This window comes from Garra rufa, chromosome 19, assembly GCF_049309525.1.
Source record: "Garra rufa chromosome 19, GarRuf1.0, whole genome shotgun sequence".
Lineage (NCBI taxonomy): Eukaryota > Metazoa > Chordata > Actinopteri > Cypriniformes > Cyprinidae > Garra > Garra rufa.
Window position 1 is genome coordinate 38,464,639 of NC_133379.1, and position 26,229 is coordinate 38,490,867.

The 26,229-nt window shown below is 35.7% G+C and overlaps 1 protein-coding gene and 1 long non-coding RNA gene across 2 annotated transcripts in view; one reads left to right on the forward strand and one right to left on the reverse strand.

Annotated features, from left to right (window-relative positions):
* The window catches only part of ntng2b (netrin g2b), an 83,811-nt gene that overhangs the window by 26,276 nt on the left and 31,306 nt on the right, over positions 1-26,229 (forward strand). The gene's annotated exons all lie outside the window — the stretch shown is intronic.
* LOC141292567 (uncharacterized) lies at positions 6,339-24,735 on the reverse strand. Its single transcript, XR_012340538.1, has 3 exons — positions 24,625-24,735; positions 23,258-23,393; positions 6,339-6,374 (listed from the first exon to the last, which is right to left on the reverse strand). It is a non-coding gene; the product is annotated as an uncharacterized lncRNA (long non-coding RNA).

Sequence of the window (26,229 nt, forward strand, 5' to 3'; positions counted from 1 at the left end):
AAAACTAATAAAATGTCAAAAAATGTGCAAAAAAATCTAAATCTAAAATCTAAATCTTTAACTAAAATTAATATATAAATATATAAAAATAAAATCTAATTCCAAATATTATCAAAAACTAATATAAAACTAATACATTTTCCACCCCTTTGGCAAGCCTAATTATTATTAGCCCTGTTACCAAGTTGCAATTAACAAATAATAAAAATGATTCATTATATATTACTATAATATTATATAAAGTATTATGTATTATTATAATATTAATATAATTAATATTTAATAATAATAGTTATTATTATTATTATTATCATTTTAACCCAGGTTATTGCATTACTAATTGCAATAATAATAATAGTTCTTTGTATTATTATTACATAGAAATGCATAAAAATGAATAGATGTATAAAAAAAAACTAATAAAATGTAAAAAAAAAAAAATAAATCTAAATCTTTAACTAAAATTAAAGTGAACACAACATCTAAAAATAAAATCTAATTCCAAATAATAAATTAAAAAAAATATTAATATAAATGATATTACTGTAAATAATTATAGTTATATATATTATATATTATTAATAGGGTTGCAATTGTCACGCCAGGCCAGCAGAGGGAGCCCTTACCCCCACTGACTGTTGCTGCTCCCTCTGCTGCCTCTATGGTTACTTCCTGTTTATCAGACATAAAAGCCAGCTCATCACACACACACATCGCGAAGTATTGTTTTGCTCCAGCGGACTCTACCAAGCGTTTTCCTTTGCTCTCAGGTTTCCTAGTCTCCTTGTTGTTCCCTAGCCATAGTTCTGTTTTTGTTTTCCCAGTCTTAGTCTTAGTTTTCTAGTTTCTTGTTTTCATTTCATTGTTTCATTTGGACTGCCCACTTGGATTTTGACCCACGCTTGTTTATTGGATTACGCTATTGGATTGTCTTCGCTGTTCATGTTTGCTGGTGTTTTCGACCCTGTCTGTCTGACTACGATCTGCTTAATAAAGCCTTGCATTTGGATCCTCACTCTTGGTCGTCCCGTTTGTGACAGAATACTTCGCCACACCCGGATCCAGCGGCTTTACTCACCACCAGCATCACAACATGGACCCAGTCGACCAACTTCTGCTCCTCAGACAAGGAGATCTCCCCATCAAGGAATATGTTCAACGTTTCAGTGAGTTGTTGCATAAAGTATCATTTTTTGATGAGGTATACTTTAAGGACTTATTCCGTATGGGGCTGAATGAACCAACAAGATCAATGTTGCCTGGGGGGAAATCCTTATGCTCACTGAAGGATTATATGAACTATGCACTGTCGTTATGCGGCTCTCCATGTACTGTGGGTATTCTAGTTGAGCCCCAGCACAAGATGTCTGCTAGCTTCAAGCCACAGCACAAGATGTCTGCTAGCTTCGAGCCACAGCACAAGATGTCTGCTAGCTTCGAGCCACAGCACAGGACGTCTGCTAGCTTCGAGCCACAGCACAAGATGTCTACTAGCCCAGAGCCAAAGCACAAGATGTCTGCTAGTTCAAAGCCTGTTCATAAGATGTATGCCTTTCAGGAGCCCCTTCACAAGATGGCTACCTTCCCTAAACCTGTTCACAAAATGGCCGCCTTTCCCGAATCAGCTTTCGGAATGACCATCCTTCCTGAGTCCGCATTCAAGATGGTCACCCGATTGGACCCAGCTCACAAGAAATCTACCACGTCTGACTTCTCTCACAAGATGGCTGCCACCCCAAGGCCCGATCACAAGATGGCCGCCATCCCCAAGCCTGTTCACAAGATGGCTGCCACCCCCAAGCCAGTTCACAAGATGGCCGCCGTCCCAAAGCCTGCTTCCAAGATGGCTGTCCTTCCCGAGTCAGCTCATAAGATGGCCGCCTTTCCTGAGACTGCACCCAAGATGGCCGCCCTTCCTGATCCTGTTCGCAAAATGGCCGCTCTTCCAGACCCTGCTCACAAGATGGCCGCCGTTCCAAAGCACGTTCATAAGATGGCTTCCGTTCCTGAGTTCCCGGTCAGAATGGCCACCACGCCAGAGCCTGCTGCAAAGATGGCCGCCACGCCAGAGCCTGCTGCTAAGATGGTCGCCACGCCAGAGCCTGCTGCTAAGATGGCCGCCACGCCTGAGCCTGCTGCAAAGATGGCCGCCACGCCAGAGCCTGCTGCAAAGATGGCCGCCACGCCAGAGCCTGCTGCAAAGAGGGCCGCCACGCCAGAGCCTGCACCCAAGATGACCGCCACGCCCGTGCTGGCACACAAAATGGCCGCCATACCTGAGGCTGTTATTAACAGGGTGGCTACAGCGTCAGACTCTCACCCTTCCAGGACGTATCAGAGACTAATGTCTAGCTTGGAGGACCCACCACTGCTGTCAGCTCGTTCGGCTGGTCCCTTACTGTCAGCCGAGCCAACGTCTGCTCACCCCACATCAGCCAAGCCAGCGTCTGCTAGCGCCACATCAGCCAAGCCAGCGTCTGCTAGCGCCACGTCAACCAAGCCAGCGTCTGCTCACGCCACGTCAACCAAGCCATCGCCTGTGAACGTCATATCTGCTTCTCTCGAACCTGCACCAGCTGCCGTTCCTACCAAGTCAAGTCAAGTTACAGCTGCTGTCCCTGCCGAGTCAAGTCACGTCACAGTCACTGTCCCTGCCAGGACAAGTCAAGATACAGCTGCTGTTCCTGTCAGGCCAAGTCAAGCAGCTGTTCCCTCCGAGCCAAGCCAAGCCACAGCTGTCCCTCTCACGCCAAATCAAGTCACTGCTGCTCTTGTCATGACGAGTCAGGTCATAGCTACTTCTTCACTGCCAAGTCACATCTCCCCTGAGCATCCAGAGCCTTCACTCCCAAGCCATGCAGAGCCAACGCTCCCAAGCCATGCAGAGCCAACGCTCCCAAGCCATGCAGAGCCAACGCTCCCAAGCCATGCAGAGCCAACGCTCCCAAGCCATGCAGAGCCAACGCTCCCAAGCCATGCAGAGCCAACGCTGCCAAGCCATGCAGAACCAACGCTCCCAAGTCACACAGAGCCAACGCTCCCAAGCCCCACGCCCAATGACCCGGAGGGCATTCCTCTGCCAACTGTGTTACCTGTTATGGCTATCGCCATTTTGAGTGTGTGGGCTGCACACTGCGCCCCAGTTGCCTCTTCGGCCCATGAGTCTGCCCACAAGTTTGTTCTGGAGACCTCATCTACAGGCATGTCCGCTGCGCCTATACCTCTTTCGGAGGTGGCGTACATAGCGGAACTTCACGCTCTGCCCGCTCCGCCAAGGCTTCACGCCCTGCCCGCTCCGCCAAGGCTTCACGCTCTGCCCGCTCCGCCAAGGCTTCACGCTCTGCCCGCTCCGCCAAGGCTTCACGCTCTGCCCGCTCCGCCAAGGCTTCACGCTCTGCCCGCTCCGCCAAGGCTTCACGCTCTGCCCGCTCCGCCAAGGCTTCACGCTCTGCCCGCTCCGCCAAGGCTTCACGCTCTGCCCGCTCCGCCAAGGCTTCACGCTCTGCCCGCTCAGCCAAGGCTTCACGCTCTGCCCGCATCGCCTGTGCTCCCTGCTCTGCCAGCACCGCCAGTGCTCCCTGCTCTGCCAGCACCGCCAGGGTTCCCTGCTATATCTGCTCCGCCAGGACTCCTTGCTCTACCTGCTCCGCCAAGGTTCCTTGCTCTGCCTGTTCCGCCAAGACTCCTTGCTCTGTCTGCTCCGCCAAGGTCCCTTGCTCTGTCTGCTCCGCCAAAATTCCCTGCCCTGCCTGCTCCGCCAAAGTTCCTTGCTCTGTCTGCTCCGCCAAGGTCCCTTGCTCTGTCTGCCCCGCCAAGACTCCCTGCTCTGCCTGCACCGCCTAGGTTCCCTGTCATCTCTGTCTTGGCGTCTGGGGCCGTTCCAGAAGTCTCTGTCTGCCCAGGAACTGCCACGAAAGTCGTTCCTGAAGTTCTCGTCTGCCTGGTCACGGCTATGGAGGCCACGTTCTCCCATGAACTCTCTACTTCTCTCCTTGCTCTGTCTGCCTCCTCTATCTCTGTTCTCCCCAGGTCCCAGTCCATAATGCGGCCTCCTGTTCCGCCCTGGAGGGCTTCTACGCCTCCTGTTCCGCCCTGGAGGGCCCCTGCGCCTCCTGTTCTGCCCTGGAGGGCTCCTGCGCCTCCTGTTCCGCCCTGGAGGGCTCCTGCGCCTCCTGATTCGCCCTGGAGGGCTCCTGCGCCTCCTGCTCCGCCCTGGAGGGCTCCTGCGCCTCCTGTTCTGCCCTGGAGGGCTCCTGCGCCTCCTGTTCCGCCCTGGAGGGCTCCTGCGCCTCCTGATTCGCCCTGGAGGGCTCCTGCGCCTCCTGCTCCGCCCTGGAGGGCTCCTGCGCCTTCTGCTCCGCCCTGGAGGGTTCCTGCGCCTCCTGCTCCGCCCTGGAGGGCTCCTGCGCCTCCTGCTCTGCCCTGGAGGGCCGCTCCGCCTCCTGCTCCGCCCTGGAGGGTTCCTAAACCCCTTGCTCCGCCTTCGGCTCCGCCCTGGAGGGCTTCTACGCTTCCTGCTCTGCCCCGGAGGGTCGCTAAGCCTCCTGCTCCGCCCTGGAGGGCTCCTAAGACTCTTGCTCCACCTCAAAGGACTGCTCTGCCTCCAGCCCTGCCCTGGAGGGCTCCTGAATCTCCTGCCCTGCTCTGGAGGGCCTTTGCCCAACCTGTTCTGCCTCAGTCTCCTGGCCCCCCCACCGCTCCCCTGGACTGTTTCCTCCTGTTGTTTTTTGGAGCGTCTGGAAGCCGCTCCTTGGGGGGGGGCTATGTCACGCCAGGCCAGCAGAGGGAGCCCTTACCCCCACTGACTGTTGCTGCTCCCTCTGCTGCCTCTATGGTTACTTCCTGTTTATCAGACATAAAAGCCAGCTCATCACACACACACATCGCGAAGTATTGTTTTGCTCCAGCGGACTCTACCAAGCGTTTTCCTTTGCTCTCAGGTTTCCTAGTCTCCTTGTTGTTCCCTAGCCATAGTTCTGTTTTTGTTTTCCCAGTCTTAGTCTTAGTTTTCTAGTTTCTTGTTTTCATTTCATTGTTTCATTTGGACTGCCCACTTGGATTTTGACCCACGCTTGTTTATTGGATTACGCTATTGGATTGTCTTCGCTGTTCATGTTTGCTGGTGTTTTCGACCCTGTCTGTCTGACTACGATCTGCTTAATAAAGCCTTGCATTTGGATCCTCACTCTTGGTCGTCCCGTTTGTGACAGCAATAGAGGCAGAACTTCGAAAACATTACAGAAATTTTCCAGGATTTTTTTGTTAATTTTTGGAAAGTTTCTGGAAATTTTCCACAATTATCCATAATTATTATTAGCATTATTATTAACCCTGTTACCAAGTTGCAATTAGTAAATAAATAAATCCTGTCTGTTTCTTTTTAAAGAAAACTATATATATATATATATATATATATATATATATATATATATATATATATATATATATATAGCTACACTTCAAACTAATTAAGGCCAAAATTTGCAACCTGTTCATGAAATGTACGAACTACAATCTAATTGTATTGCGTATTCATATTAGCCAAAATATGCATATGAATTAAGTGAATATAAAAGCGTCTGTGGGCCTGTCTGTGGTGTAAGATCTTGGATCTATATTATATATGATGAGTACATGAATACTGAGAGTGCGTGTTTATTGTAAGATTTATGGATTGTCATTTTCGCTCTGAGAGAGGATTTAGACATCTGTATTAAGATACACTTCACTGCACTTAACTTTCACTCATACTATCAAGCATGACATTCACACACGCTCACTCGCTCATCTTTGGCTGTGATGTACAGGACCCGTTTCTTTATGGACGGCTGCTGAGGTTGCAAACCGCTGTGATGAATCTGACATACGTGATACGTTTAGTTGCATTTAAAGACACACATTTTACACAAAGTATGAAGTATAATCCTGACGTGTGTGTGTGTGTGTGTCATTGGTAAGATGTTTCCTGTAGTATTTAGTCATAAATAAAGCTGCTTAAACACACTGATGCACACACACACACACACACACACACACACACACACACACACACACACACACCCTTGGTAACACAATCTGATGATCAATAAGTTATTCTTAGGCTGAGACTGGGTAAGATACGGCTGACGGCTCTCGATCGATCACAACAAGTGTGTGTGTTTGTGTGTGTGTGTGTGTGTTTTCTGAAGCAGACCATACTGTGTGTTTTGTGTGAGTAAGTGCATGTTATAGGATCCGAAACAGTTTTTTCCTCAAGGTTTTTCTGGTTTTCCATGTTGGTCTCGTAAATAATAATGCATAATTTACATCAAAAATGACAATTCTGTCATTTACTCACCCTCATGTCTTCCCAGTTCCGGAGGACTTTCTTTCTTCTGTGTAACACAAAAAGCGAATGTGTTAAAAAATATCCTATATAATTTCTTTGTAATAATTTATTATTATTATTATTATTATTCCACCTTTTCCACCCATTTCCAAGGCTAATTATTATTAACCCTGTTACCAAATTGCAATTAGTAAATGCAATTATTCATTATATATTATTATAATATTATATACAGCATTATATATTATTATAATATTAATATAAATAATAGGTATTATTATTATAACCATCTTACCCAAGTTATTGCATTACAAATATAATAACAATAATAGTCTTTCTTCTTTTTTTTCTCTTATTGCACAGAAATGCATACAAACCAAGACATATAAAAAATAATAAAAAATACAAAAAAATGTGCAAAAAATTCTAAATCTTTAACTAAAATTAAAGTGAACACAATATATAAAAATAAAATCTAATTCCAAATATTAACAAAAACTATTATAGGATATCAATGATAATAAAATATATATTTTTTAATTATAAAATAAATAGAAATTAGAAATAACATTAAATAATAATAAAATTATATATTGTATTATAAAAATGCATACAATATAATAGACATATTAAAAAAGTAATGCAAATTACAAATATATATACATACATATATATATGTAAAAAAAATGTAAAAAAAAAAATCAAAATCTTTAACTGAAATTAAATAAAAAATAAAATCGAATTCAAAATATTAACAAAAAATTTTAATGTATATCAATGATACTAAAATAAGACTGTTCATGTCTTCAAAAATAGCCTATTTCTGTCTTTGTACCTCACTATATCTGCACGTTTATAAGCAAAGGATAAATGTACAGCTGGTTATTATCACAAATTTAACAAGATCAGGTATCTTGTAACGCCTGCTCACCAAATAAACTGATAAATGCATATGAAATATTGATCTGAGCAGTAATTATTTTTTCATGCAAGACCGAAAAGCATGTGAAATGATATGAGACGTGAAACTACCACAGCTGTGTAGGAAATCAGTTCAATTATACACTTTAGTGTCATTAAACATAAACATTTGACAGCAGAATGCTGTGACTGACCAATCAGAATCCAGTATTTCAGAGCATTGTGTAATCATAACATTATAATTTAGTGGTACACAGTCAATTTTCCACACTGATCAGCACAAAACTGAGAAGCTTTTGGCGTTTGTACTGAGAAAATGTCAGAAAACGTGTAATATCTGTAATGAGGAGGAGACCAGAGGATTTAGATGCAGCTGGAATGACCTTCAAGAGTTTCTGAAGTGATCTTTTTTTTTAATGATCAAAAAATGTGTATATATATATATATATATATATATATATATATATATATATATATATATATATATATAAATTCAAAAATTAAAATATACAAATAAAAACTAAAAACTAATAAAACTACAACTATTAATAAAAATAGCTAAAACTAGACAATAAAAATAGATGCATGAAATATTTTTAAATAAATAATCAAGACAAAAAATTAAGTTTATTTATTAATTAATTAATCCAATTTCAAGCAAAAATGCAAAAAATTGCTAAAATGTAACTAAAATAAAATCAGAAATGGAAAATATATGCATAAAAACTAATTCAAACTATTAACAAAGACAAGTAAAAGTGCAATTATGAATAAAATATATAAAACTAAACAATACAAATAGATGGATGAAATACATTAACTAAACCTTTATTGAAATTAAAGTTAAACAGAACCACAAATAGTTTATTTTTATAATAAATTTATCATATATGTCAACACGAAAATAAAGTTTATTTATTGATGAATTTATCAAATTTCAAGCAAAAATGCAACAAATTACGAAAAATGTAACTAAATATTATTTTATATTTATATTTAAAAATATATATATTTTACTGCGGCAGAAACATTTTCTTATTTTCTTTTTGTTTAAAATACATAAAATAGCTAAAAAATAAAATCATAATCAAATAAATTTAAAAAATATATAGAAAAAAATAAAAAATAAAAATGGAAGAAATGCAACAAATTACTAAAAATATAACTAAATCAAAAAGTGGAAAATACAGAAATAAAAACTATTAATAAAAAAACAAGTAAAACTACAACTATGAAATGAAACAATAATAAAAAATAAATGACTGGTTTTGTGATCCACTGTCACACATTATTTTTCACTGAAATTAAAGTAACAGAAAACCATATACTAAATGAATCATATTTGTTAAAAAATATTATATTTAAAAAATATGTTTTATTGCAACTAGTTGGAAAGGAAACATTTTCTTATTTCCTTTTTGTTTAACATACATAAAACAGCTAAAAAAATAAAACTGAAATCAAATTAATAAAAAAATACAATATAATATAGTAAAATATAGTATAATATATAATAAAATACAATATAGAAAAAAAAAATGTTTTTATGTCAATAAATGTCATCTTTGACTTAAAAGCACCTAAAATCAAATTAAAATCAAATAAAAAAAATATATAGAGAGAAAAAAATAATAATAAAAAAACTTTTAAAAAATGGCAGAAATGCAACAAATTACTAAAAATGCAACAAAAACAAAACAAAACGAAAACCCCCACGAAAATATAGAAATAAAAACTATTAACAAAAACAAGTAAAACTACAACTATAAAATGAAATAAAAATAATTAAAAAAGAGAAATGAAAAGAAATTCATTTTTATAGCCAAAGATTTTCAGTTGCCAAATTTCGGTGCATCACTGCACCAAAAATAAAAGTTTTCAACGGGAATAAAAAGTTCAAGATCAAGCTGAATTATTCAGTTGCATTAGTTCTTTTTACATTAATAAATGTAATTTTTGACTCAAAAGCACCTAAATATTTTCGAGACTCAGCACTCGCTGCAGTCGCGCCTACAACGTATATATATATATATGTGTAAGAGCAGCTGTGACAGCTACAGGTCGTCAATGAATAATCTGCACTCTCAAAGCACTGGAGGGCTGACTAGTGTCAGTACATGAGAGATCTCACACACACACACACACACACACACTGCAGCTGCTACAGGCGTAACACGGTGTGACTTTGTGAAAAGCCAGGATGTCTGTCTCTGTGAGTTATAACTATAGCTGGGTGTCGTCCTCCCCCGAAGGGCGTAAGAAGAGCGAGCGTGTGGAGATTGTGTTAACTGTGTGCGGTCGACCCCTGGAGAGACCGCATTAAAGAATTCTCACAGGAAGCGCGGCGGCTAAAAGAGCGAGACCGCAGCACATTCCACAAGACAGGGATTGATAGAGTTGTGAAGGAACTCAGAACTTTGCAAAGACTGCAGCAAACTACCAGCAGACACAGTAAGACATGGACGGGTCACACTTCAGCCTGAAATCACAGGATATGAAAAAATTCTGTTTTAATAACATCATAATTAAATTAAAGCCAAAAAGTTACCTCTCTACTACTGCTGGAGGATGTCAGTTATGTTTACAGCATCATTCAGTTCACGTCAAGTCAGTAAAAATTTCTATATAAGCAGCGCTACTACTTCATTTCATGAAACAGCAAAGTAAGCTCCCTTGAGCTGTGACTCCCCTGGGTCTCGTGATTTTATTGCATACCTCCTAACCATCTCAAGATTTAGCAATCTGGAAGATGTTTTTGTGGATTGTGTTTATTTAATTGTGCTGCATTTGCAATGCAAAAATGACATAAGCACATTTCAGATTTATAGAAGTAAACTGAATATAAAGCAGGTCCAATTTTGCATGTGCATATATCATGCATACCGGGGATATTATAGTTTACTAAAACTAAAAACAAAGTTACTTGAAATTAGAAAAAAAAAATTAAGGAAAAAGTTTCTTATTTTCTTTTTTCTATTTTAATGACATGGATAAAATTGCTGAAACTGAAATCAAATTAATAAAAATATATAAATGAATAATAATAAATCTAAAAATGACAAATGAAAAAAAAAAAACTAATTCAAACTATTAACAAAACAGATAAAACTGCAACTACTGTATTAATAAAAATAGCTAAAACTAAAAATGGACAAAATATTTTTTAACTAAAACACTAAAACTTTGTTGAAATTATGAAAACCAAAAATAAAGTTTATTTCATAATACATTAATCATATTCGTTTAATAATCAACACAAAATTGAAGTTTATTTAATAATGAAATACAATTTCAATGACAAAAAAAGTATTAAAATAAAATAAAAAAGGAAAACAGAAATAAAAACTAATTCAAACTATTAACAAAAACAGCTACATCTACATCTTTTTAATGATATAAACAAAAAACTTAAATAATAAAAATGACAAAGTAACAAAATCACTAAAAATAAAATTTAAAATTTGAAATTCAAACTATCAACAAAACAGCTAAAACTACAATTATTAGATTATAATAGATATATTATATATAATATAATAGATTAAACTAAATTGAAAAGAAAAAATAGAAAATGATATGGACAAAAAAGCATGTAACTATGGAGCAAATAACTAAATTACTACACTACTAAACTAAAATATAATCAAAAATGGAAAATATAGAAAATAGAATGAAACTAGATAAAACTAAACTGAAAAGTTTTAAAATGATATTAAAATAAAATAAAAAAAAGGAAAGCAGAAATAAAAACTAATTCAAACTATTAACAAAAACAGCTAAAATGACAACTATTAAAAATAGCTCAAACTAAACAATAAGAATAGATAGAACTAAATTGAAAAAAGTTTTAAAATGATATGGACAAAAAATAAATACTAAAAATGACAAAAACTTGATGAAAAATGAAAAATATGGAAGTAAAAACTAATTCAAACTAGCAACAAAACAGCTAAAACTACAACTTTTAACAAATAGGTAACACTAAACAATAAAAATAGAACTAAATTGAAAAAATTATATGGACAAATAATAAAAATTACAAACTAAATTTTTAAATATCAAAATAAAAACTAATTCCAAATATCAACAAAACAGCTAAAACTACAATTATTAATAAAAACAGATTAAACTACATTGAAAAGAAAAAATAGAAAATGATATGGACAAAAAAGCATGACAAATAACAACTAAATTACTAAAAATTTAACTAAAATATAATCAAAAATGGAAAATATAGAAAATAGAATGAAAATAGATCAAACTAAACTGAAAATTTTTAAAATGATATGGACAAGAAATGAAAAAAAAAAAAAAAACTTTAAAATTAAATTAAAAAAAATGGAAATTATAAAAATAAAAACTAATTTGAGGTATTAACAAAAATGGCTAAAACTATTAATGAAAATAGCTAAACCTAAGTGAAAACAAGTAAAAAAAAACACTAATAAAACACATAAAAATATAAACTAATTTAAACTATCATTAAAAACTGTAATAAATGAAAATATGAGGCATATGCACCAGTGATGCGCGGGTCAATGTATAAACAACCCGAACCCGAAAAGTTAAGAAAAAGATTAGCCTATAGCCTTAAATATATAGACTACAAGCTAATTCCTTTTTTTTTTTTTTTTTACTTTTAACTTCTTCTAAAAATTATCAAGAATATTAAATCAACTTAATAGGCTAACGACTTTTCTTATACAAACATAACGAATGCACTTCAAAACGAAGTTTTCATATATAAATTCAGGAATCACGAATATGACAAAATAATATTATTTTATATATATTAATTGTATATAGTTGTATCAAATTAATAAGGAAGTGCCTTGAATTTATTAGTAATGTTTAATTTTTGTTTGTTTCGCTCTCGGGAAATGTAAAGAAAAAATACAGTTTTTACTTGGAATTCGTTTTTAATCCCTGGTTTTAAACAAGCATATACATGAGATAATTTATATATTATTGCTTGAATAAACGTTTAAAATAGTGCAAAATTTTATATTTAAGGAAATTAAACAGACCTAGGCATTTGAAAAGACATAGTGAAATGTGTCTAATAATTCCCAAAAGAAAGAGAACCATTGGACATAATCAAAAATATTCGAGACATTTATTAGGAATACCATTTTCTTAACAATTAAGATGCTGCAACACAAATCCCACCCCCTCTCAGAAAATACATAAAACTGACATTACTGAGCTATATGCGTTTAAAAGTAGCCTATTAAAATGGTAAAATGGCATTGCTCAGTTCAACGTGTTGGGAAATCGGGCATTTTGTCCCGCATCAGCATTTATTCAACAGTTAATAACGCTTAACATTCAAAAGGTAAATATTATTCAGCCAATAAAGTGCAGGTCTATGTATTTCATAGAAAATTGTGTCTAGTACTATATAAATTACAAAGGTTTAATTGGCATCTTTATTTCAAATGACCCGACCGACCGCGACCCGAATATCATTAAAAATATTTTTGGATGACTCGTAGCTCATTTCGGATCAACCCGCGCATCACTGATATGCACTATTTTTACACCCCCAGCCCATCACTGGACTACACTAGTTAATGTCTGTTCACTTCAGAGAGCTTGTAGTATGTTTAAATCAGTAATAATTCAGAGAGAGCAGCCCTTCCTGACGTCTTCAAAGGAGGAAAAAAGGCAAGACGATGCAGGAGAGAGGTGTCAGTGCAGACGGAGTGATTTATGCTCCCACATCGGCGGCTGATTTGATAATCAGTGTATTCTGCCTCCGCCGCCTCCCAACTCACTGTCAGCACTTTTCTCAAATCTTTTCCTCATCCATTGCTTCTCCTCCCCGTGTCTCTTTTAATGCAGTTACTTTCCTGAGGAGAACTCCTTCAAATTTTAAACGAACTAACAAAGTAAAACAAACAAACGAGCATCGAGTCCCACGTCTCTCATTTTCCATCTCTACATCTCCGTATGCCTCTTTCTCTTTAGCAATCCCCATATTTACTCTGTTTATTTCTCAAGAGAGCCACTTACAGAGAGTGAGAGAGAGAAAGAGAGAAAGAGTGAGGGAAGGTGTGAGGATGTCCTTGGAAAGAGTCTGCTTTCACAGATTCTAAAACATTGGCATACTCAGAGCTTTCACACTCTTCAGCAGCATATTTCTGAAGTGCTGCACTACACACACTGTTACTATAAACACTCACTCTATACAAATTCACAATACAACAATTGGCTCACGTTCAATTCATGAGTGTTCATTTGAACTGAATTAGCAACAGCACATGGGAAGCTGGAATGAACTGAACTGCAATGTATATATATAAAAAAAACAATCACCATAGGTAATACATTCTGGATAAATAAATAAAATATAAAAACATATATACACTAAATACAAATTTCTAATGATATTTTAAACTTTTATCTATCCATCCATCTATCCATCAATCTATGCATTCTTTTATCCATCATTTCATCCATCCATCTTTTTTTGCATCCTTTTATCCATCCATCCACCATTTCATCCATTCATTTTATGCATATATTTATCCATCGTTTCATCTATCCATCCATCCATCCATCCATCCACCCATTAATCATTCTATGCATCATTTTATCCATCTTTTCATCCATCCATTTTCTATGCATCCTTTTATCCATCGTTTCATCATCCATCTTTCTGTGCATCCTTTTATCCATTGTTTCATCTATCCATTCATCCATCCATCCATGCATCCCTTAATCCATGGTTTCATCCATCTATCCACCGTTTCATCCATACATTTTATAATGCATCCATTTATCCATCGTTTCATCTATCCATCCATCCATCAATCATTCTTTGCATCCTTTTACTCATTGTTTCATCTACCCATCATACCATGTATCTATCGTTTCATCCATCCATTTTTCTATGCATCCTTTTATCCATCATTTCATCAATCCATCATCCAACTATCCATTCATCCATCCATCTTTCTATGTATCCTTTTATCCATCTTTTCATCCATCCATCCATAATTCTATGCACCCTTTGAATCCATTGTCTCATCCATAATTTTATGCATCCTTTTATCCATCGTTTCATCAATCAATCAATCAATCATTCTATGCATCCTTTTATCCATTGTTTCATCCATCCATCATACATTGTTTTATGCATCTTTTTGTCCATCATTTCATCCATCTATCATTCTATGCATTCCTTTATCAAACTGTCCTTTATCCATCATTTCATCCATCCATCCATCGTTCTATGCATCCTTTTATCCATTGTTTCATCCATCTATCTATCCATCCATCATTCTATGTGCCTTGTTATCCATAATTTCATCCATCCATCGGTTCTATGCATCCTTTTATCTATTGTTTCATCCATCCATCTATCTATCATCTGTCATTCTATGCACCTTTTTATCCAGCGTTTCATCCATCCATCCATCCATCCATCCATCATTTAATGCATCCTTTTATCCATTCATCTATCGTTCTATGTAACAAAACAAAATTACAAAAAAATTGTAACTAAAATAAATAATGAAAAACAAAAATTAAAACTTCAAAAAAAAAAAATTCAAATTATTAATAAAAATAGCTAAAACTAAAAATAATAATAAAAGTAAATAAAAAAGTGTTTTATCCATCCATTTATCTATCATTTTATGTGTCTTTTCATCCACTGTTACCCATCCATCCATGAGGTCTTTTTCAGGACTTTCACACAAGCCAAGTCAGTACAGAAGCACAGTATATTATATACATTATCATATATTTCCCACAAGAGTGAAAGAACAGTCTCATGTAGATGACAAAAAGTAAATATTAGCAAACAGAAAGCGGATAATGTAGAGAAAATGGATGTTAGATGTAGGTACAGAAGATTAAATTACTAGGCCTCCTCTCGCTCAGTATTTTTGTTCTTATGCAGTAATGTTTAAGTGTGTGTGTTCATTTCCTCCTTCTTTAATGTACAAGTCATTTTTTAATGCAACGACTGGGAAAGAGACATAGTGAGGAACAGTCCAGAATTTAATAATCTTTTATTGCATGTGTTTATGTACTATAAAAACAGCAATAAACCGTGTTTTTGTGTGGGAGAAAAGGAGAAAACTATTAAAACCGTGCTAAGACCTTTATCCTCATCATATCTATCTATCTATCTATCTATCTATCTATCTATCTGTCTGTCTGTCTGTCTGTCTGTCTGTTTAATCTTTTTTCTTATTTTCTTTTTTTTTTTTACCAAGAAAAGCATATTGTAGTAATTAAATATTTGATTCATTCTCTCTAAAGCTCACTTGAACTTGTTTTTGACATTATGGTTTCTTAGATGGCATGTTCACTCCATAAATGAAAACACTATTATCATTTGCTCACTGTCATGTCGTTCTGAATTGGTATTACTTCATTCTTCCTTGAAATGCTGAAGATGTAGACAGAATGTCCAAGCTGCTCTTTTACATTCAATGAAAGTGGACAGTGATCTCAATAAAGGACAAAAAACAACATAAAATTACTCTATATTAAAAATGTGCCATATATTATGACATACATTAAGTGTCAACATTAATTTGACAGAAATGTAAAAACTTAAGCCTAGAAGTTTACAAATTGTGTGATCAATTCTGCAAAATGTGACTTTTAATGAGATGTTTAGTGAAAAATTGCTTCAATCTGTCATATGACTTTAGAAAGACTGCATACAAGTTGTATGGATAAATTATCCATATCAAAAAATTATATTTGATATTTCCATATCAAAAAATTATGTTTGAAAAAAAAAAAAAAACTTTCCTGTTATAGAAAATAGACATTCAGACATTCAATCCAACATTGTTTTATGGAAGAAAGAAAATTGTGACGAGAGTAAATGATCATATTTCCATTTGTAAGTGAACACTTCTGAGGCAGCGGACGGCCAAAAATACTCACGAAAGCCTCACTTTACTAAACCTGCTGCATTTCTTCCCTTCAACTCCCTCTATCCATCCATCTCCCTCTCTGTCTTTGCGTGCTGAAGAAGCTTTGAAGAGACATTCTGCGAGTGTGTATACATACAAGGCCGTGCTTTCTCTGTTTGTAATCTATTTTCCCCTACACGCACTTAAAACCCTAGTTTCCGTGCTCAATCTAGCTTGGATCTCTGGTGTACGCAAACTCACACATGAGTTCACGTTTTCTGCTGCAGTCTATGTAAATTATTCACTTTCTGCTGTGCAGTGAGGCGCCCCACTGAAACCACACGCTGCGACATGCAGAACACATGCACAAAAATACTAGCTGCTATAGTATTCACAAAAAACACACATGCAGCCATTACAGCAGTACCTGTTACAGGTCAAATATATATATATATATATATAGTACAGACCAAAAGTTTGGACACACCTTCTCATTCAAATAAATGAGAAGGTGTGTCCAAACTTTTGGTCTGTACTGTATATTTTTCTGTTTATTAAAGTTTTTACTCTACATTTGTGCAGTTTTCAGTGGGTTAGTGATATTTTTTAAATATATATCAATTAATAAATATTTTTTTAAATGGGTTTTTATACAAAAACTGCTTTTTTATGTAAAATTCACTTTATAAAAGACCCACATTTCTAACTTTAATTCATGGGGATAACATGGGTAATTTCACATGGTTTAGTGTAAGATTTTTGCCCATTGTTTGGAAAATCCCGCTTTAAAAGTAAAAAAAAAATCACTTTTACCAGTAGGTGGCTGCAGAGCTCCACTATTTGACCACCTGAAAGATATTTTTTCACAAGTTTTTTCAGTTGAATTCATATCTGCAGTACAGACCAAAAGTTTGGACACACCTGAATGAGAAGGTACAGGGGTTGGACAATGAAACTGAAACACCTGGTTTTAGACCACAGTTAGTATGGTGTTGGGCCTCCTTTTGTGGCCAATAGAGCATTTCGTCTTTGGAATGACAAATACAAGTCCTGCACAGTAGCCAAAGGCATTTTGAGCCATTCTCCTCTTGCAGATCAGGGGTCAGGTCACTACATGATACTGGTGTAGGAAAATGTTATCTGACTCGCTCCTCCAAAACACCCCAAAGTGGCACAATAATATTCAGATCTGGTGACTATGCAGGCCATGGGAGATGTCCAACTTCACTTTCATGTTCATCAAACCACTCTGTCACCTGTCTTGCTGTGTGTACTGGTGCATTATCATCCTGATACATGGCACCACCTTCAGAGTACAATGTCTGAACCATTGGGTGCACATAGTCAACGTTCAAACCTGTTCTTACTGGTGGAATGTGCAATCAGTGAAGATTGGCCACCAGGCTGCAAAAATATAGCCATGAAACCTCCAACATTATATTGGCCAGTGTTTCAGTTTCATTGTCCAACCCCTTGTGTGTATATATATATATATATATAAAAAGCAGACCACTGTTAACCTTTCACACACATGCACACATTCGGTTGCGTTGGGTTGAAGGTCATCTCTAAAAGCTCTGTCTGAACTCCTCTGGGGTCTGAACATGATCAGTGACCCTGTGACCTTATGCTTTTATCGTACTACATTATGAGTAAAGACTGGGTCTTTGGTGCGGGTGAGTTTGTAGTAAGTCTCACACACTCACATACACATAATTTAGTCAAGCAGAAACCCTCAGGACTAGTCAGGTAGTAGTTAAAATTAGGGATGCTCATTTCGGTTAATTTTCCTGACCGACAACCGCTGCTCGTTATCCGAACATTAACCGTTAACTGATAAAATTAGAATAATAAATTAGTTTAAAATAAAAATAGAATGCACGAGTATCTGTGATGACACATAAAAAACACAAGCAAATGTTTTATTTTAACGTTCAAACAGCAGCATACAGAGCAACAACAAAAACTGTATTTACATATACTCAAATTATCACGCATCAGCAGCGCTTCGGAGAACAGAGAAAATCAGAATAAAATAAAAAAAGAATAATATAAATAGGCCTACACTGAATGTGTATAAATTAAATAACTAACGTTACCTAATTAAGATGACACAACTAAAACACATCGAATCCTTTTATGCGCTTTGAAGAACGGTACCGGTCTTGTTCTTCCCGTCGGATATAAAAATATATAAGACCAACCTACAGTAGTCAACATTCGAAGTGGATCAAAACCTTTCATCAAATTTGTCCTAAAACCAAAAAGAAAACCCGTTCTTATCTTTGGACAACTTTTGATGAACTTTTTTGATCCACTTCGAATGTTGACTACTGTATACCTCAGTGTGGCCTGTTTTTAACATGTGGACATGCTGTACGGATAGACTGGAACGCTGCCTTTTAACTCTTAGATCCGCGACAAAAACACCATCACAAAAACCCTTTCAATTTGCGGTTCGGGACTTTTCATCCACTGGTCATACTGTATGTGGAGAAACGTGTTTTTACATTGTTCAATAGCCAATCACAGACAAATCTGTTGACTGATGATCGCAGTGGCCAATCAGAGGAGGCTATGTTACAATCCACTCAACACTCAAAGTGCAGGTTTCAGTTCTGCTGACTTCTACATGTCCACAAACTCTCTCATTAAAACAAAGAGAGTGTAGACATGATGTAAATTAGAGATTAATTGTACAGTGTAAAGGTTATTTTATTACTTTTTATTAACTTTGTGAGATTGCGCACTTTCTAGACCAGGGGTTCCCAACCTTTTTTACTCCGGGGCCCCCTCCTTCTCTGGTCAGTTTTGCAAGGCCCCCTATGCCTGTCCTCTTATACTGTACTTCCGCTGTAAAAAGTATTGATTTTTAGACCTTTTTTTAATCAACCAAAACATTTGTTTTCCCTTATTATTCTTCCACTGCATGTTTAAAAAATACAAAATTCAAACTTTAAATTAAACTTTATAACCTTAAGACAACCCGCTCAATTCTAACTTTTTAAAATGTTATATTACATATATATACAAATGTAAAGCTAGTACTTTTCTTAAATAAGTGAACCTCCCGACCAAACAGGACAATAAAGGAGATGCCAAAAGACTCACTAAACCTCCCTTTGAACTTGACTGACTGAGTATCTACTGTTTGTATCCATTAAAATATAAACATATGATTTAAAAAATACAGCAAATAAATTCTAAATCTGTTAAACACATCAATCTGAAGGTGGATCGGCTAAGATCAGTGAACTCCGTCAGTGCGCGTCTGATGCTCATAATCACCGAACCTCACCAGATCCTCCTCTATCGGCGAGCATTCATTACAAAACACTCACAGGACATTAATTTGGACAACCAGGCCAATGTATTTAAATTTCTCACAAAAATATAATAGGGATCAGAGTCCAGAGAGCGCGCATAGTTTGTGAGTCATTAGCAGACTTATGCGCGCCTAATGTACGACTCTGATATACATAGGTACACTCAAGTTCGTTATTATTACTTGAATTGTGTAAAGTACATTAGCGCTGCGGTATTTGCTTCATGCATGTAGCCGAAATGTAGTATGCGTGCAGCCGTTGGAAGTTTTGAGCCTCCATTCAGTCTGTATTTAACAGTGCGTCGAGTCTAAAGCAATCAATCACAGAACATGAGAGAGGCCGTGCTTTGATCATTTTTTATTTAGCTATAATATAATGAAATTAAACAATTATAGGATAATATTTAAATTAAATTCAGAATTTGAATGCATTCACTCACGGATTCACTCTCTGATAACCCGATATCGCCATTGCCATCGTGTTGCATATACTACAGTCGTGGCCAAAAGTTTTGAGAATTACAAAAATATTGGAAATTGGAAAAGTTGCTGATTAAGTTTTTATAATAGCAATTTGCATATAATCCATAATGTTATAAAGAGTGATCAGATGAATTGCATAGTGAATCAAATAAACGTATTATAAATTATGTTGTTTCTTTACTCTTATACTGAATGTTTGCTGCTTCAATCCAGATGAGTATTGAAAAGTATTTTCCGCGACTGAAAAAGGCACGTGTTGAGGATGAGGACCATCCTGAACCGGAGGTATCAGTCTGAAACAGAGCTTAGTCCGACCAGTGTAATTAGTTATGTTATTGTTTACAATATTTTCAGGCTTCAACTAGTGCTGCTCAAGCAGAAAGACAAGGTCAGGGAGAGAAAGAAATAGATTTGTTAAATATCAATAATATGTCGCAAAATAAGGTGCCCTAACAAAAGTTGCAGACTGTGCAGCAAGTAGGCTGTTGTATATGGTGTTAAATTATTTGTAATAAAGTTCTGTTTAACTAATTATTAACAGTTTTTTTTAGTTATTAACCTTTAGGAATAAGGAAATCCCTTTATGGGATCCAATCGTATCCCTATCCAATCGTTCTTTTCATCTGCAAAATATTTCATAGTTATAATAATGATGCAATTCTGAGAAAAAAAGTCAGAATTGTGTGATATAAACTCGCAATTCTGTGTTAAGTTGGAATTGTGAGATATAAACCCGCAATTGCGAGAGAAAAGTCAGAATTGCAAGATACAAAGTCGCAATTGTTAGTTTATGTTCCACAATGTGACTTTATATCTATCAATTCTGACTTTTTATACAACTGTGTTTATATCTCACAGATATAATGATGATGCAATTCCGAGAAAAAAAAGTCAGAATTGTGTGATATAAACTCGCAATTGCGAGAGAAAAGTCAGAATTGCGAGATACAAACTTGCATTTGTTAGTTTATATCCCGCAATTCTGACTTTTTTTCTCAGTACTTGTTTATATCTCAGTAATTGTGAGAAAAAAAAGAATTGTGAGATAAAAAAATTGCTTTTTTATTTGTTATTCAGTGGCGGAAATGGGCTTCCATAGGAAAAAAAAAAAGTTATTTTAAAATTGTAATAATATTTACTATTTTCACTGTATTTTTGATTAGATAAATGCAGCCTTGGTGAGCAGAAGAGACTTCTTTTATTAACACTAAAAATAAGAACAGTAGTGTTTGTGTGTATATATGCAGTATTTTGTTATTCCTGAAACGCCATGCAAGTATCTGAATGCAAATGCTACACATGCTCAATTTTGTGCGTTGTTGCTTTCTGAAACACAACAAAAGCACTGCATAAGCATTTGCATAAACTGGCATTCAGTTTCTCTTTCACTTCGACTACTGACACTGCAGAGCAACAATTCGAGCTGAATCCACAATTAGTTACAGTCAACATGTTCACAGCAGTTACCTGAATAACAGCCCAAAGAACAAAAGCTTCATAACAGCAAACTCCATCGCCTCTTGAGCACTGAGATGTGTCAACGTCACACTAACTAACATAACACACGTCATGTAGAATACTGAAAAATATAGTTACGCTAGTAACTGGCCTGAATGGGAAAAAACATGTGGATAGACAGATGAAAATATGGGAATGAGTGTGGCTGGACGAGGGGAACGAACCCGAGTTTGGGAAGGAATCGCGGAGGGAATACCACTCTCACTGAAGTGTGACTGAAGAGCAAACCAGACAGAGAGAGAGAGAGAGAGCTTAGAGTGTGAAAAGCAGTGGTAACACTAAGAATGTAGTATTGATTTTTTTTTTTTTTTGAAAGTGGAATGAAACAAAAAGTAACAGTTGAATCAAAACAGTGTGATTATGATGATTGACACAAATGAAAGATCAATCTGTTACTGAACTAGTGTTGTTATTGCCAAGTGAAACTATAAAAAAATGTTTTCTTGTCATTAAAATAAAACTGAAATAAAATAAAATTCATATATTAATGTCAGATATTTGTGACCCTGGACCACAAAAAACAGTTATAAGTGTCAGTTTTTCGAAACGGAGAATTATAGACCATCTGAAAGATGAATAAATAAGCTTTCCATTGATGCATGGTTTGTTAGGACAATATTTGAAAATCTGAGGGTGCAAAAAAATCTAAATATTGCGAAAATCGCCTTTAAAGTTGTCCAAATTAAGTTCTTAGCAATGCATATTACTAATCAGAAATTAAGTTTTGATATATTTACAGTAGGAAATGTACATAATATGTTCATGAAACATGATCTTTACTTAATATCCCGATGATTTTTGGCATAAGAGAAAAATTGATAATTGCGAACTATACAATGTATTTTCGGCTATTGCTACAAATAAACCCGTGCTACTTAAGACTTAAGAAGGTTTTGTGGTCCAGGGTCATATTTATATAATTTATTCATTATCTTTATCTGTATAAACATTACCAAATGAATCGTATGCAACATTTAAAGCGTCAACATTGACCAATGGGGTGGAGCTTGTCAATTGAATCTAATAGATTTACAGTAGCTCCTTGTGAAGCTAAAAACATGCTGCATGAACATCACAAGACATAAACAAATGTACTGTAGAATGATGCTTTTAATTAGATGGATCTGTTTTCTGTCACAACAAAAGGGTCAGTTTCCTTCATTAGATTTCTCAAGCTGCTCTTTATACACCTCCATCTCTCTCTCTGCTCTCAGAGGGAATTAATCGCTCGTAATAAGTTGCAGGAAATGTGTGCGAGTGAGAAACGGCTCTCTATCATCTAATGAACTAAAGAGAAAAATGGAGAGACAGAGAAACCAGACAAAGAAAATCAGAGAATGAGAGCGTTCCTGGCGTCTGCCGGGTCTCGCTGTGGATTTATGTTTGTTTTGTTTGTTTGATTTGCTCATCGTAAAACCGCTCATATAATCCAAGACTCGCAGAGAGACTGAGAGAAAGACTGTCAGAACGACAGCGACAGTTCCAATTAGAACTCTGATTCCAATTTGATTTGAAAATTGGAACCTTTTAAATTCTACCAGGAACTTTTGATTCTGTAGTTGTTTTGAAAACCATCAAAGAACCCAGATTCTAAAACTAACAAAGAACCTACAATTAAACCTCATTTGTTTATTATGCAAGGGACCATATAGCAACTCAAGGACCCTAAGCCCCCTTTTTTAAGAATAATGTATCTTTTAGTAACCTAAGAACTTTTATTTTTAAAGTCAACACCACAATCCATTTTACCAAATATTAATTAGGGAAAATGTGCTTAAAAGTGAACATTACAGTACGTACCAGAATACCAGAATAGAGTCAGATCTGACTGCAGTCAATTGTAGAGAGGAAGAAAACGTTCTGGAAATCAGGCCTGAATTATTGAACAAGGAATGCATGGAAATGCCTGGGAATTTTAACATTGTGATTTCCAGACCTGGAAAAAAATCATGAAAAATAATCAAATATTTAAAAGACGTGGGAATTTCTAGTGAATTATTTTTTTCCCAGTTACACTCTGTTGTAAAATATTCAGTCAGCTAGAAATGGCTATTTGTGTGTGCAGTCTAAATTGATTTTTGCAAATCCCTATTAAGTTCAAACTCAAAGAACCAAGAAAAATGGAAATTACATTTCAAAGCTGTTGAAACCAGAAAGGTCAGCAGGATATAAAAACTGAAAGTCAAGTTCATCCCCTAGAGCAACTGTACATACTGTATCCCAATGGAAACTTTTCTATTTATATTTGCTGTTATTGAAGTTAAATTACTGCATTAACTAGTGGCAAGACTGTAGAAAAGCAAAAAAAGTAGCCACTACTATAATCACTATAGCTATGAAAAGGAAATTCTGACTTTAACCTTGTAAAGCCTGACATCTCTCATAACGGTTTATTAAAACTTTAGAGATAAAATTAAAGGTGGATGTTCATACAATTACACAAAAAGGCCTTTTAAAGGAGTAGTTCACTTTCAGAACAAAAATTAAAAAATTAAAAGTTAAAAATTTAACAAAAAGATTATTTGTACTCACCCCCTTGTCATTCAAGATGTTCATGTCTTTCTTTCTTCAGTCGTAAGGAAATTATGTTTGTCTAGCTCTGTGTGTACTCTGTGTAGTATATAAAAAGTATATTAAAAAAAGTCTATAAATTGTAAATGTTTTTAGAAAATAACTGATCGTTTTGCTAGATAAGACCCTTCTTCCTCGGCTGGGATCGTTTAGAGCCCTTTGAAGCTGCATTTAAACTGCATTTTGGAAGTTCAAACTCAGGGGCACCATAGAAGTCCATTATATAGAGAGAAATCCTGAACTGTTTTCCTCAAAAAACATATTTTCTTTACGACTGAAGAAAGAAAGACATGAACATCTTGAATGACAAGGGGGTGAGTACATTATCTTTTTGTTAAATGTTTAATTTTTAATTTTTAAATTAATTTTTGTTCTGAAAGTGAACTACTCCTTTAAAAGGCCTTTTCGTGTAATTGCATGTAGTGGATTGTGTCGACAGGTTTATGAGCAAAGTTTTGATCATGCTGATCATTTAGAGGCAAATATGACACAGTAGGCTTTACAGGGTTAAGAGTGCACTGAATTGTGTTTTACATTCTGAGCTGATATGAAAAAAAAAAAATCGGAGAATGTGAGTGCAGCATTTGTAGACATACGTGAGAGGTGCGGGGCAGCAGATGGTGGGAGAGATTCTGCTGTCCCAGCTGCTCACAGGGCACTACAGAAGACCCTTATCCCAGCAGGACCTCTGCTCAGGGGAACTGGCCCTTAGAGAGACAAACACACTCATACAGTATTAGACCCACACACAGGAAAACCCAGATAGAAAACAACCAGGGAAACTCCTAGTTAGTTCAGAAAGACTGTCTAGATGCTTAACAAGGTCATATCATGGACAACAGGATTGTTCTTGTTCTTTTGAAATACACTGCAAAAAATGCTTTTCTAGCTTAGATTTTTTGTCTTGATTCCAGCCAAAATATCTAAAAATTCTTGAATCAGGAAGGATTTTCTAGAAAAGTAAAAATTATTTTCTTGTTTTCAGAAAAAACAAGTCAAAATTAAGTGAGTTTTTGCTTAGAACAAGCCAAAAAATCTGCCAATGGGGTAAGAAAAAAAAATCTTATTTCAAACAGAAAACAAGATTATTTTTCTTACCCCATTGGCAGATAATTTTGCTTGTTTCAAGCAAAAATGTACTTAATTTTGATTTTTTTTTTCTGAAAACAAGACAATAATTTTTACTCATCTAGAAAATCCTTCTTGATGTAAGAATTTTTAGATATTTTGGCTGGAAACAAGACAAAAAATCTAAGCTAGAAAAGCATTTTTTTGCAGTGTAAGTGCTTGACACTTACGGTACAGCCCAAAAGTTTGGACACACCTTCTCATTCAGGTGTGTCCAAACTGTTGGTCTGTACTACAGATATGAATTCAACTGAAAAAAAAAACTTGTGAAAAAATATCTTTCAGGTGGTCAAATAGTGGAGCTCTGCAGCCACCTACTGGTAAAAGTTATTTTTTTTTACTTTTAAAGCTGGATTTTCCAAAAGATGGGCAAAAATCTTACACTAAACCATGTGAAATTACCCATGTTATCCCCATGAATTAAAGTTAGAAATGTGGGTCTTTTATAAAGTGAATTTTACATAAAAAAGCAGTTTTTGTATAAAAACCCATTTAAAAAATATTTATTAATTTATATATATTTAAAAAATATCACTAACCCACTGAAAACTGCACAAATGTAGAGTAAAAACTTTAATAAACAGAAAAATATACAGTACAGACCAAAACTTTTGGTCTGTACTGTATATATTACACACACGCACACATTTCATTATGTTTATTATATATTATTTAGATTATTCTGTGGCAGACATATAAACCCACAATACTTTTCCCTCAGCAAAATGTTTTACAGTTATAAACTCTCATTTATAAACTCTCATCTCATTTCAAGATATGAAGTTGTAATTGCCTTTATTTTGTTATTTGTTGGAGAAAATTTCAGTAACACTTTACAATAAGGTGTCATTTGTTAACATTTGTTAATGTATTAACTAACATGAATAAAGAACGAACAATACATTTATTACACTATTTTTTAATTTTTGTTAATGTTAGTTAATAAAAAAAGTTGTTCATTGTTTGTTCATGTCGTTTCTTAATACATGTTAAGTAACGTAGTTAACTAATATTAACTAATGAACTTTGTTATAAAGTGTTACCAAAATTTCTACAGATCACAAGAAAATAAA